General features: G+C 45.0%; 1 protein-coding gene across 4 annotated transcripts in view; it reads right to left on the reverse strand.

Annotated features, from left to right (window-relative positions):
* cacna1fb (calcium channel, voltage-dependent, L type, alpha 1F subunit) overlaps positions 1–14,534 on the reverse strand; it is a 197,851-nt gene that overhangs the window by 106,089 nt on the left and 77,228 nt on the right. The gene's annotated exons all lie outside the window — the stretch shown is intronic.

Consider the following 14,534-nt stretch of genomic DNA (forward strand, 5'->3'; position numbering starts at 1 on the left):
TAGCTAGCTAAGATCGAACAAATACAAATCAAAGATAGCAAAGACAACTGTGTAGTCAGCCAACACTACACTGATCAAGTCGTTCCGTTGTAATGCACTCGTTTCTACAATGCTGCTATTCGGTGGCAAGCTGGCTAGCTAGCAGTGTTGGCTACGTTGCGTTACGTTAGGGCGAAAATAGCTGGCTGGCGAACCTCAATAAGTACACAATTATGTTTGATGCAAAGACGGCTATGTAGCTAGCTAGATCAAACAAATCAAACCGTTGTACTGTAGTGAAAATGAAAATCAGACCGTTGTACTATAATGAAATGTAATGAAAAGTTTATACTACTATTCGGTAGACGGTGGACGTTTGCTAGCTGCTGGGCAGATAGCAGTGTGGACTACGATAGACGACGGAATACGATAATTACGCAATTATCTTTTATACACAGACGGCTAAGTAGCTAGCTAAGAAGAAATTGCTAAGGTTAGACAAATTAAACCGTTGTACTATAATGAAATGTAATGAAAATGAAATGAAAAGTTATACTACCTGCAGAGCGAATGCAAATGCGACCGCTCGCTCCAAACCGGATGTCAAAGGTTATAACAGCCCTAACCCAGTCCATTCTGTTATAACAGCCCTAACCCAGTCCATTCTGTTATGACAGCCCTAACCCAGTCCATTCTGTTATAACAGCCCTAACCCAGTCCATTCTGTTATAACAGCCCTAACCCAGTCCATTCTAACAGCCCTAACCCAGTCCATTCTAACAGCCCTAACCCAGTCCATTCTGTTATAACAGCCCTAACCCAGTCCATTCTGTTATAACAGCCCTAACCCAGTCCATTCTGTTATAACAGCCCTAACCCAGTCCATTCTGTTTTAACAGCCCTAACCCAGTCCATTCTGTTATAACAGCCCTAACCCAGTCCATTCTGTTATGACAGCCCTAACCCAGTCCATTCTCTTATAACAGCCCTAACCCAGTCCATTCTGTTATAACAGCCCTAACCCAGTCCATTCTGTTATAACAGCCCTAACCCAGTCCATTCTGTTACAACAGCCCTAACCCAGTCCATTCTGTTATAACAGCCCTAACCCAGTCCATTCTGTTATAACAGCCCTAACCCAGTCCATTCTGTTATAACAGCCCCAACCCAGTCCATTCTGTTATAACAGCCCTAACCCAGTCCATTCTGTTATAACACCCCTAACCCAGTCCATTCTAACAGCCCTAACCCAGTCCATTCTGTTATAACAGCCCTAACCCAGTCCATTCTAACAGCCCTAACCCAGTCCATTTTGTTATAACAGCCCTAACCCAGTCCATTCTGTTATAACAGCCCTAACCCAGTCCATTGTAACAGCCCTAACCCGGTCCATTCTGTTATAACAGCCCTAACCCAGTCCATTCTGTTATAACAGCCCTAACCCAGTCCATTATGTTATAACAGCCCTAACCCAGTCCATTCTGTTATAACAGCCCTAACCCAGTCCATTCTGTTATAACAGCCCTAACCCAGTCCATTCTGTTATAACAGCCCTAACCCAGTCCATTCTGTTATAACAGCCCTAACCCAGTCCATTCTGTTATAACAGCCCTAACCCAGTCCATTCTGTTATAACAGCCCTAACCCAGTCCATTCTGTTATAACAGCCCTAGCCCAGTCCATTATGTTATAACAGCCCTAACCCAGTCCATTCTGTTATAACAGCCCTAACCCAGTCCATTCTAACAGCCCTAACCCAGTCCATTCTGTTATAACAGCCCTAACCCAGTCCATTCTGTTATAACAGCCCTAACCAAGTCCATTCTGTTATAACAGCCCTAACCCAGTCCATTCTGTTATAACAGCCCTAACCCAGTCCATTCTGTTATAACAGCCCTAACCCAGTCCATTCTGTTATAACAGCCCTAACCCAGTCCATTCTGTTATAACAGCCCTAACCCAGTCCATTCTGTTATAACAGCCCTAACCCAGTCCATTCTGTTATAACAGCCCTAACCCAGTCCATTCTAACAGCCCTAAACCAGTCCATTCTGTTATAACAGCCCTAACCCAGTCCATTCTGTTATAACAGCCCTAACCCAGTCCATTCTAACAGCCCTAACCCAGTCCATTCTATTATAACAGCCCTAACCCAGTCCATTCTGTTATAACATCCCTAACCCGGTCCATTCTGTTATAACAGCCCTAACCCAGTCCATTCTGTTATAACAGCCATAACCCAGTCCATTCTGTTTTAACAGCCCTAACCCAGTCCATTCTGTTATAACAGCCCTAACCCAGTCCATTCTGTTATAACAGCCCTAACCCAGTCCATTCTGTTATAACAGCCCTAACCCAGTCCATTCTGTTATAACAGCCCTAACCTAGTCCATTCTGTTATAACAGCCCTAACCCAGTCCATTCTGTTATAACAGCCCTAACCCAGTCCATTCTGTTACAACAGCCCTAACCCAGTCCATTCTGTTATAACAGCCCTAACCCAGTCCATTCTGTTATAACAGCCCTAACCCAGTCCATTCTGTTATAACAGCCCTAACCCAGTCCATTCTGTTATAACAGCCCTAACCCAGTCCATTCTGTTATAACACCCCTAACCCAGTCCATTCTGTTATAACAGCCCTAACCCAGTCCATTCTGTTATAACAGCCCTAACCCAGTCCATTCTGTTATAACAGCCTTAACCCAGTCCATTCTGTTATAACAGCCCTAACCCAGTCCATTCTAACAGCCCTAACCCAGTCCATTCTGTTATAACAGCCCTAACCCAGTCCATTCTAACAGCCCTAACCCAGTACATTCTGTTATAACAGCCCTAACCCAGTCCATTCTGTTATAACAGCCCTAACCCAGTCCATTCTGTTATAACAGCCCTAACCCAGTCCATTCTAAACAGCCCTAACCCAGTCCATTCTGTTATAACAGCCCTAACCCAGTCCATTCTGTTATAACAGCCCTAACCCAGTCCATTATGTAATAACAGCCCTAACCCAGTCCATTCTGTTATAACAGCCCTAACCCAGTCCATTTTAACAGCCCTAACCCAGTCCATTCTGTTATAACAGCCCTAACCCAGTCCATTCTGTTATAACAGCCCTAACCCAGTCCATTATGTTATAACAGCCCTAACCCAGTCCATTCTGTTATAACAGCCCTAACCCAGTCCATTCTGTTATAACAGCCCTAACCCAGTCCATTCTGTTATAACAGCCCTAACCCAGTCCATTCTGTTATAACAGCCCTAACCCAGTCCATTCTGTTATAACAGCCCTAACCCAGTCCATTCTGTTATAACAGCCCTAACCCAGTCCATTCTGTTATAACAGCCCTAGCCCAGTCCATTATGTTATAACAGCCCTAACCCAGTCCATTCTGTTATAACAGCCCTAACCCAGTCCATTCTAACAGCCCTAACCCAGTCCATTCTGTTATAACAGCCCTAACCCAGTCCATTCTGTTATAACAGCCCTAACCAAGTCCATTCTGTTATAACAGCCCTAACCCAGTCCATTCTGTTATAACAGCCCTAACCCAGTCCATTCTGTTATAACAGCCCTAACCCAGTCCATTCTGTTATAACAGCCCTAACCCAGTCCATTCTGTTATAACAGCCCTAACCCAGTCCATTCTGTTATAACAGCCCTAACCCAGTCCATTCTAACAGCCCTAACCCAGTCCATTCTGTTATAACAGCCCTAACCCAGTCCATTCTAACAGCCCTAACCCAGTCCATTCTGTTATAACAGCCCTAACCCAGTCCATTCTGTTATAACAGCCCTAACCCAGTCCATTCTAACAGCCCTAACCCAGTCCATTCTATTATAACAGCCCTAACCCAGTCCATTCTGTTATAACATCCCTAACCCGGTCCATTCTGTTATAACAGCCCTAACCCAGTCCATTCTGTTATAACAGCCATAACCCAGTCCATTCTGTTTTAACAGCCCTAACCCAGTCCATTCTGTTATAACAGCCCTAACCCAGTCCATTCTGTTATAACAGCCCTAACCCAGTCCATTCTGTTATAACAGCCCTAACCCAGTCCATTCTGTTATAACAGCCCTAACCCAGTCCATTCTGTTATAACAGCCCTAACCCAGTCCATTCTGTTATAACAGCCCTAACCCAGTCCATTCTGTTATGACAGCCCTAACCCAGTCCATTCTGTTATAACAGCCCTAACCCAGTCCATTCTGTTATAACAGCCCTAACCCAGTCCATTCTGTTATAACAGCCCTAACCCAGTCCATTCTGTTATAACAGCCCTAACCCAGTCCATTCTGTTATAACAGCCCTAACCCAGTCCATTCTGTTATAACAGCCCTAACCCAGTCCATTCTGTTATAACAGCCCTAACCCAGTCCATTCTGTTATAACAGCCCTAACCCAGTCCATTCTGTTATAACAGCCCTAACCCAGTCCATTCTGTTATAACAGCCCTAACCCAGTCCATTCTGTTATAACAGCCCTAACCCAGTCCATTCTGTTATAACAGCCCTAACCCAGTCCATTCTGTTATAACAGCCCTAACCCAGTCCATTCTGTTATAACAGCCCTAACCCAGTCCATTCTGTTATAACAGCCCTAACCCAGTCCATTCTGTTATAACAGCCCTAACCCAGTCCATTCTGTTATAACAGCCCTAACCCAGTCCATTCTGTTATAACAGCCCTAACCCAGTCCATTCTAACAGCCCTAACCCAGTCCATTCTGTTATAACAGCCCTAACCCAGTCCATTCTGTTATAACAGCCCTAACCCAGTCCATTCTGTTATAACAGCCCTAACCCAGTCCATTCTGTTATAACAGCCCTAACCCAGTCCATTCTGTTATAACAGCCCTAACCCAGTCCATTCTGTTATAACAGCCCTAACCCAGTCCATTCTGTTATAACAGCCCTAACCCAGTCCATTCTGTTATAACAGCCCTAACCCAGTCCATTCTAACAGCCCTAACCCAGTCCATTCTGTTATAACAGCCCTAACCCAGTCCATTCTGTTATAACAGCCCTAACCCAGTCCATTCTGTTATAACAGCCCTAACCCAGTCCATTCTGTTTTAACAGCCCTAACCCAGTCCATTCTGTTATAACAGCCCTAACCCAGTCCATTCTGTTATAACAGCCCTAACCCAGTCCATTCTGTTATAACAGCCCTAACCCAGTCCATTCTGTTATAACAGCCCTAACCCAGTCCATTCTGTTATAACAGCCCTAACCCAGTCCATTCTGTTATAACAGCCCTAACCCAGTCCATTCTGTTATAACAGCCCTAACCCAGTCCATTCTGTTATAACAGCCCTAACCCAGTCCATTCTGTTATAACAGCCCTAACCCAGTCCATTCTGTTATAACAGCCCTAACCCAGTCCATTCTAACAGCCCTAACCCAGTCCATTCTGTTATAACAGCCCTAACCCAGTCCATTCTAACAGCCCTAACCCAGTCCATTCTGTTATAACAGCCCTAACCCAGTCCATTCTGTTATAACAGCCCTAACCCAGTCCATTCTGTTATAACAGCCCTAACCCAGTCCATTCTAAACAGCCCTAACCCAGTCCATTCTGTTATAACAGCCCTAACCCAGTCCATTCTGTTATAACAGCCCTAACCCAGTCCATTCTGTTATAACAGCCCTAACCCAGTCCATTCTGTTATAACAGCCCTAACCCAGTCCATTCTGTAAACAGCCCTAACCCAGTCCATTCTGTTATAACAGCCCTAACCCAGTCCATTCTGTTATAACAGCCCTAACCCAGTCCATTCTGTTATAACAGCCCTAACCCAGTCCATTCTGTTATAACAGCCCTAACCCAGTCCATTCTGTTATAACAGCCCTAACCCAGTCCATTCTGTTATAACAGCCCTAACCCAGTCCATTCTGTTATAACAGCCCTAACCCAGTCCATTCTGTTATAACAGCCCTAACCCAGTCCATTCTGTTATAACAGCCCTAACCCAGTCCATTCTGTTATAACAGCCCTAACCCAGTCCATTCTGTTATAACAGCCCTAACCCAGTCCATTCTGTTATAACAGCCCTAACCCAGTCCATTCTAACAGCCCTAACCCAGTCCATTCTGTTATAACAGCCCTAACCCAGTCCATTCTGTTATAACAGCCCTAACCCAGTCCATTCTGTTATAACAGCCCTAACCCAGTCCATTCTGTTATAACAGCCCTAACCCAGTCCATTCTGTTATAACAGCCCTAACCCAGTCCATTCTGTTATAACAGCCCTAACCCAGTCCATTCTGTTATAACAGCCCTAACCCAGTCCATTCTGTTATAACAGCCCTAACCCAGTCCATTCTGAACAGCCCTAACCCAGTCCATTCTGTTAGAACAGCCCTAACCCAGTCCATTCTAACAGCCCTAACCCAGTCCATTCTGTTATAACAGCCCTAACCCAGTCCATTCTAAACAGCCCTAACCCAGTCCATTCTGTTATAACAGCCCTAACCCAGTCCATTCTGTTATAACAGCCCTAACCCAGTCCATTCTGTTATAACAGCCCTAACCCAGTCCATTCTGTTATAACAGCCCTAACCCAGTCCATTCTTAACAGCCCTAACCCAGTCCATTCTGTTATAACAGCCCTAACCCAGTCCATTCTGTTATAACAGCCCTAACCCAGTCCATTCTGTTATAACAGCCCTAACCCAGTCCATTCTGTTATAACAGCCCTAACCCAGTCCATTCTGTTATAACAGCCCTAACCCAGTCCATTCTGTTATAACAGCCCTAACCCAGTCCATTCTGTTATAACAGCCCTAACCCAGTCCATTCTGTTATAACAGCCCTAACCCAGTCCATTCTGTTATAACAGCCCTAACCCAGTCCATTCTGTTATAACAGCCCTAACCCAGTCCATTCTGTTATAACAGCCCTAACCCAGTCCATTCTGTTATAACAGCCCTAACCCAGTCCATTCTGTTATAACAGCCCTAACCAAGTCCATTCTGTTATAACAGCCCTAACCCAGTCCATTCTGTTATAACAGCCCTAACCCAGTCCATTCTGTTATAACAGCCCTAACCCAGTCCATTCTGTTATAACAGCCCTAACCCAGTCCATTCTGTTATAACAGCCCTAACCCAGTCCATTCTGTTATAACAGCCCTAACCCAGTCCATTCTAACAGCCCTAACCCAGTCCATTCTGTTATAACAGCCCTAACCCAGTCCATTCTAACAGCCCTAACCCAGTCCATTCTGTTATAACAGCCCTAACCCAGTCCATTCTGTTATAACAGCCCTAACCCAGTCCATTCTAACAGCCCTAACCCAGTCCATTCTATTATAACAGCCCTAACCCAGTCCATTCTGTTATAACATCCCTAACCCGGTCCATTCTGTTATAACAGCCCTAACCCAGTCCATTCTGTTATAACAGCCATAACCCAGTCCATTCTGTTTTAACAGCCCTAACCCAGTCCATTCTGTTATAACAGCCCTAACCCAGTCCATTCTGTTATAACAGCCCTAACCCAGTCCATTCTGTTATAACAGCCCTAACCCAGTCCATTCTGTTATAACAGCCCTAACCCAGTCCATTCTGTTATAACAGCCCTAACCCAGTCCATTCTGTTATAACAGCCCTAACCCAGTCCATTCTGTTATAACAGCCCTAACCCAGTCCATTCTGTTATAACAGCCCTAACCCAGTCCATTCTGTTATAACAGCCCTAACCCAGTCCATTCTGTTATAACAGCCCTAACCCAGTCCATTCTGTTATAACAGCCCTAACCCAGTCCATTCTGTTATAACAGCCCTAACCCAGTCCATTCTGTTATAACAGCCCTAACCCAGTCCATTCTGTTATAACAGCCCTAACCCAGTCCATTCTGTTATAACAGCCCTAACCCAGTCCATTCTGTTATAACAGCCCTAACCCAGTCCATTCTGTTATAACAGCCCTAACCCAGTCCATTCTGTTATAACAGCCCTAACCCAGTCCATTCTGTTATAACAGCCCTAACCCAGTCCATTCTGTTATAACAGCCCTAACCCAGTCCATTCTGTTATAACAGCCCTAACCCAGTCCATTCTGTTATAACAGCCCTAACCCAGTCCATTCTGTTATAACAGCCCTAACCCAGTCCATTCTGTTATAACAGCCCTAACCCAGTCCATTCTGTTATAACAGCCCTAACCCAGTCCATTCTGTTATAACAGCCCTAACCCAGTCCATTCTGTTATAACAGCCCTAACCCAGTCCATTCTGTTATAACAGCCCTAACCCAGTCCATTCTGTTATAACAGCCCTAACCCAGTCCATTCTGTTATAACAGCCCTAACCCAGTCCATTCTGTTATAACAGCCCTAACCCAGTCCATTCTGTTATAACAGCCCTAACCCAGTCCATTCTGTTATAACAGCCCTAACCCAGTCCATTCTGTTATAACAGCCCTAACCCAGTCCATTCTGTTATAACAGCCCTAACCCAGTCCATTCTGTTATAACAGCCCTAACCCAGTCCATTCTGTTATAACAGCCCTAACCCAGTCCATTCTGTTATAACAGCCCTAACCCAGTCCATTCTGTTATAACAGCCCTAACCCAGTCCATTCTGTTATAACAGCCCTAACCCAGTCCATTCTGAACAGCCCTAACCCAGTCCATTCTGTTATAACAGCCCTAACCCAGTCCATTCTGTTATAACAGCCCTAACCCAGTCCATTCTGTTATAACAGCCCTAACCCAGTCCATTCTGTTATAACAGCCCTAACCCAGTCCATTCTGTTATAACAGCCCTAACCCAGTCCATTCTGTTATAACAGCCCTAACCCAGTCCATTCTGTTATAACAGCCCTAACCCAGTCCATTCTGTTATAACAGCCCTAACCCAGTCCATTCTGTTATAACAGCCCTAACCCAGTCCATTCTGTTATAACAGCCCTAACCCAGTCCATTCTGTTATAACAGCCCTAACCCAGTCCATTCTGTTATAACAGCCCTAACCCAGTCCATTCTGTTATAACAGCCCTAACCCAGTCCATTCTGTTATAACAGCCCTAACCCAGTCCATTCTGTTATAACAGCCCTAACCCAGTCCATTCTGTTATAACAGCCCTAACCCAGTCCATTCTGTTATAACAGCCCTAACCCAGTCCATTCTGTTATAACAGCCCTAACCCAGTCCATTCTGTTATAACAGCCCTAACCCAGTCCATTCTGTTATAACAGCCCTAACCCAGTCCATTCTGTTATAACAGCCCTAACCCAGTCCATTCTGTTATAACAGCCCTAACCCAGTCCATTCTGTTATAACAGCCCTAACCCAGTCCATTCTGTTATAACAGCCCTAACCCAGTCCATTCTGTTATACAGCCCTAACCCAGTCCATTCTGTTATAACAGCCCTAACCCAGTCCATTCTGTTATAACAGCCCTAACCCAGTCCATTCTGTTATAACAGCCCTAACCCAGTCCATTCTGTTATAACAGCCCTAACCCAGTCCATTCTGTTATAACAGCCCTAACCCAGTCCATTCTGTTATAACAGCCCTAACCCAGTCCATTCTGTTATAACAGCCCTAACCCAGTCCATTCTGTTATAACAGCCCTAACCCAGTCCATTCTGTTATAACAGCCCTAACCCAGTCCATTCTGTTATAACAGCCCTAACCCAGTCCATTCTGTTATAACAGCCCTAACCCAGTCCATTCTGTTATAACAGCCCTAACCCAGTCCATTCTGTTATAACAGCCCTAACCCAGTCCATTCTGTTATAACAGCCCTAACCCAGTCCATTCTAACAGCCCTAACCCAGTCCATTCTGTTATAACAGCCCTAACCCAGTCCATTCTAACAGCCCTAACCCAGTACATTCTGTTATAACAGCCCTAACCCAGTCCATTCTGTTATAACAGCCCTAACCCAGTCCATTCTGTTATAACAGCCCTAACCCAGTCCATTCTAAACAGCCCTAACCCAGTCCATTCTGTTATAACAGCCCTAACCCAGTCCATTCTGTTATAACAGCCCTAACCCAGTCCATTATGTAATAACAGCCCTAACCCAGTCCATTCTGTTATAACAGCCCTAACCCAGTCCATTTTAACAGCCCTAACCCAGTCCATTCTGTTATAACAGCCCTAACCCAGTCCATTCTGTTATAACAGCCCTAACCCAGTCCATTATGTTATAACAGCCCTAACCCAGTCCATTCTGTTATAACAGCCCTAACCCAGTCCATTCTGTTATAACAGCCCTAACCCAGTCCATTCTGTTATAACAGCCCTAACCCAGTCCATTCTGTTATAACAGCCCTAACCCAGTCCATTCTGTTATAACAGCCCTAACCCAGTCCATTCTGTTATAACAGCCCTAACCCAGTCCATTCTGTTATAACAGCCCTAGCCCAGTCCATTATGTTATAACAGCCCTAACCCAGTCCATTCTGTTATAACAGCCCTAACCCAGTCCATTCTAACAGCCCTAACCCAGTCCATTCTGTTATAACAGCCCTAACCCAGTCCATTCTGTTATAACAGCCCTAACCAAGTCCATTCTGTTATAACAGCCCTAACCCAGTCCATTCTGTTATAACAGCCCTAACCCAGTCCATTCTGTTATAACAGCCCTAACCCAGTCCATTCTGTTATAACAGCCCTAACCCAGTCCATTCTGTTATAACAGCCCTAACCCAGTCCATTCTGTTATAACAGCCCTAACCCAGTCCATTCTAACAGCCCTAACCCAGTCCATTCTGTTATAACAGCCCTAACCCAGTCCATTCTAACAGCCCTAACCCAGTCCATTCTGTTATAACAGCCCTAACCCAGTCCATTCTGTTATAACAGCCCTAACCCAGTCCATTCTAACAGCCCTAACCCAGTCCATTCTATTATAACAGCCCTAACCCAGTCCATTCTGTTATAACATCCCTAACCCGGTCCATTCTGTTATAACAGCCCTAACCCAGTCCATTCTGTTATAACAGCCATAACCCAGTCCATTCTGTTTTAACAGCCCTAACCCAGTCCATTCTGTTATAACAGCCCTAACCCAGTCCATTCTGTTATAACAGCCCTAACCCAGTCCATTCTGTTATAACAGCCCTAACCCAGTCCATTCTGTTATAACAGCCCTAACCCAGTCCATTCTGTTATAACAGCCCTAACCCAGTCCATTCTGTTATAACAGCCCTAACCCAGTCCATTCTGTTATAACAGCCCTAACCCAGTCCATTCTGTTATAACAGCCCTAACCCAGTCCATTCTGTTATAACAGCCCTAACCCAGTCCATTCTGTTATAACAGCCCTAACCCAGTCCATTCTGTTACAACAGCCCTAACCCAGTCCATTCTGTTATAACAGCCCTAACCCAGTCCATTCTGTTATAACAGCCCTAACCCAGTCCATTCTGTTATAACAGCCCTAACCCAGTCCATTCTGTTATAACAGCCCTAACCCAGTCCATTCTGTTATAACAGCCCTAACCCAGTCCATTCTGTTATAACAGCCCTAACCCAGTCCATTCTGTTATAACAGCCCTAACCCAGTCCATTCTGTTATAACAGCCCTAACCCAGTCCATTCTGTTATAACAGCCCTAACCCAGTCCATTCTGTTATAACAGCCCTAACCCAGTCCATTCTAACAGCCCTAACCCAGTCCATTCTGTTATAACAGCCCTAACCCAGTCCATTCTAACAGCCCTAACCCAGTCCATTCTGTTATAACAGCCCTAACCCAGTCCATTCTGTTATAACAGCCCTAACCCAGTCCATTCTGTTAACAGCCCTAACCCAGTCCATTCTGTTATAACAGCCCTAACCCAGTCCATTCTGTTATAACAGCCCTAACCCAGTCCATTCTGTTATAACAGCCCTAACCCAGTCCATTCTGTTATAACAGCCCTAACCCAGTCCATTCTGTTATAACAGCCCTAACCCAGTCCATTCTGTTATAACAGCCCTAACCCAGTCCATTCTGTTATAACAGCCCTAACCCAGTCCATTCTGTTATAACAGCCCTAACCCAGTCCATTCTGTTATAACAGCCCTAACCCAGTCCATTCTGTTATAACAGCCCTAACCCAGTCCATTCTGTTATAACAGCCCTAACCCAGTCCATTCTGTTATAACAGCCCTAACCCAGTCCATTCTGTTATAACAGCCCTAACCCAGTCCATTCTGTTATAACAGCCCTAACCCAGTCCATTCTGTTATAACAGCCCTAACCCAGTCCATTCTGTTATAACAGCCCTAACCCAGTCCATTCTAACAGCCCTAACCCAGTCCATTCTGTTATAACAGCCCTAACCCAGTCCATTCTGTTATAACAGCCCTAACCCAGTCCATTCTGTTATAACAGCCCTAACCCAGTCCATTCTGTTATAACAGCCCTAACCCAGTCCATTCTGTTATAACAGCCCTAACCCAGTCCATTCTGTTATAACAGCCCTAACCCAGTCCATTCTGTTATAACAGCCCTAACCCAGTCCATTCTGTTATAACAGCCCTAACCCAGTCCATTCTGTTATAACAGCCCTAACCCAGTCCATTCTGTTATAACAGCCCTAACCCAGTCCATTCTGTTATAACAGCCCTAACCCAGTCCATTCTGTTATAACAGCCCTAACCCAGTCCATTCTGTAACAGCCCTAACCCAGTCCATTCTGTTATAACAGCCCTAACCCAGTCCATTCTGTTATAACAGCCCTAACCCAGTCCATTCTGTTATAACAGCCCTAACCCAGTCCATTCTAACAGCCCTAACCCAGTCCATTCTGTTATAACAGCCCTAACCCAGTCCATTCTGTTATAACAGCCCTAACCCAGTCCATTCTGTTATAACAGCCCTAACCCAGTCCATTCTGTTATAACAGCCCTAACCCAGTCCATTCTGTTATAACAGCCCTAACCCAGTCCATTCTGTTATAACAGCCCTAACCCAGTCCATTCTGTTATAACAGCCCTAACCCAGTCCATTCTGTTATAACAGCCCTAACCCAGTCCATTCTGTTATAACAGCCCTAACCCAGTCCATTCTGTTATAACAGCCCTAACCCAGTCCATTCTGTTATAACAGCCCTAACCCAGTCCATTCTGTTATAACAGCCCTAACCCAGTCCATTCTGTTATAACAGCCCTAACCCAGTCCATTCTGTTATAACAGCCCTAACCCAGTCCATTCTGTTATAACAGCCCTAACCCAGTCCATTCTGTTATAACAGCCCTAACCCAGTCCATTCTGTTATAACAGCCCTAACCCAGTCCATTCTGTTATAACAGCCCTAACCCAGTCCATTCTGTTATAACAGCCCTAACCCAGTCCATTCTGTTATAACAGCCCTAACCCAGTCCATTCTGTTATAACAGCCCTAACCCAGTCCATTCTAACAGCCCTAACCCAGTCCATTCTGTTATAACAGCCCTAACCCAGTCCATTCTGTTATAACAGCCCTAACCCAGTCCATTCTGAACAGCCCTAACCCAGTCCATTCTGTTATAACAGCCCTAACCCAGTCCATTCTGTTATAACAGCCCTAACCCAGTCCATTCTGTTATAACAGCCCTAACCCAGTCCATTCTGTTATAACAGCCCTAACCCAGTCCATTCTGTTATAACAGCCCTAACCCAGTCCATTCTAACAGCCCTAACCCAGTCCATTCTGTTATAACAGCCCTAACCCAGTCCATTCTGTTATAACAGCCCTAACCCAGTCCATTCTGAAACAGCCCTAACCCAGTCCATTCTGTTATAACAGCCCTAACCCAGTCCATTCTAACAGCCCTAACCCAGTCCATTCTGTTATAACAGCCCTAACCCAGTCCATTCTGTTATAACAGCCCTAACCCAGTCCATTCTGTTATAACAGCCCTAACCCAGTCCATTCTGTTTAACAGCCCTAACCCAGTCCATTCTGTTATAACAGCCCTAACCCAGTCCATTCTGTTATAACAGCCCTAACCCAGTCCATTCTGTTATAACAGCCCTAACCCAGTCCATTCTGTTATAACAGCCCTAACCCAGTCCATTCTGTTATAACAGCCCTAACCCAGTCCATTCTGTTATAACAGCCCTAACCCAGTCCATTCTGTTATAACAGCCCTAACCCAGTCCATTCTGTTATAACAGCCCTAACCCAGTCCATTCTGTTATAACAGCCCTAACCCAGTCCATTCTGTTATAACAGCCCTAACCCAGTCCATTCTGTTATAACAGCCCTAACCCAGTCCATTCTGTTATAACAGCCCTAACCCAGTCCATTCTGTTATAACAGCCCTAACCCAGTCCATTCTGTTATAACAGCCCTAACCCAGTCCATTCTGTTATAACAGCCCTAACCCAGTCCATTCTGTTATAACAGCCCTAACCCAGTCCATTCTGTTATAACAGCCCTAACCCAGTCCATTCTAACAGCCCTAACCCAGTCCATTCTGTTATAACAGCCCTAACCCAGTCCATTCTAACAGCCCTAACCCAGTCCATTCTGTTATAACAGCCCTAACCCAGTCCATTCTGTTATAACAGCCCTAACCCAGTCCATTCTGTTATAACAGCCCTAACCCAGTCCATTCTAACAGCCCT

This window comes from Salvelinus fontinalis, chromosome 31 (genome assembly GCF_029448725.1).
Source record: "Salvelinus fontinalis isolate EN_2023a chromosome 31, ASM2944872v1, whole genome shotgun sequence".
Taxonomy (NCBI): Eukaryota; Metazoa; Chordata; class Actinopteri; order Salmoniformes; family Salmonidae; genus Salvelinus; species Salvelinus fontinalis.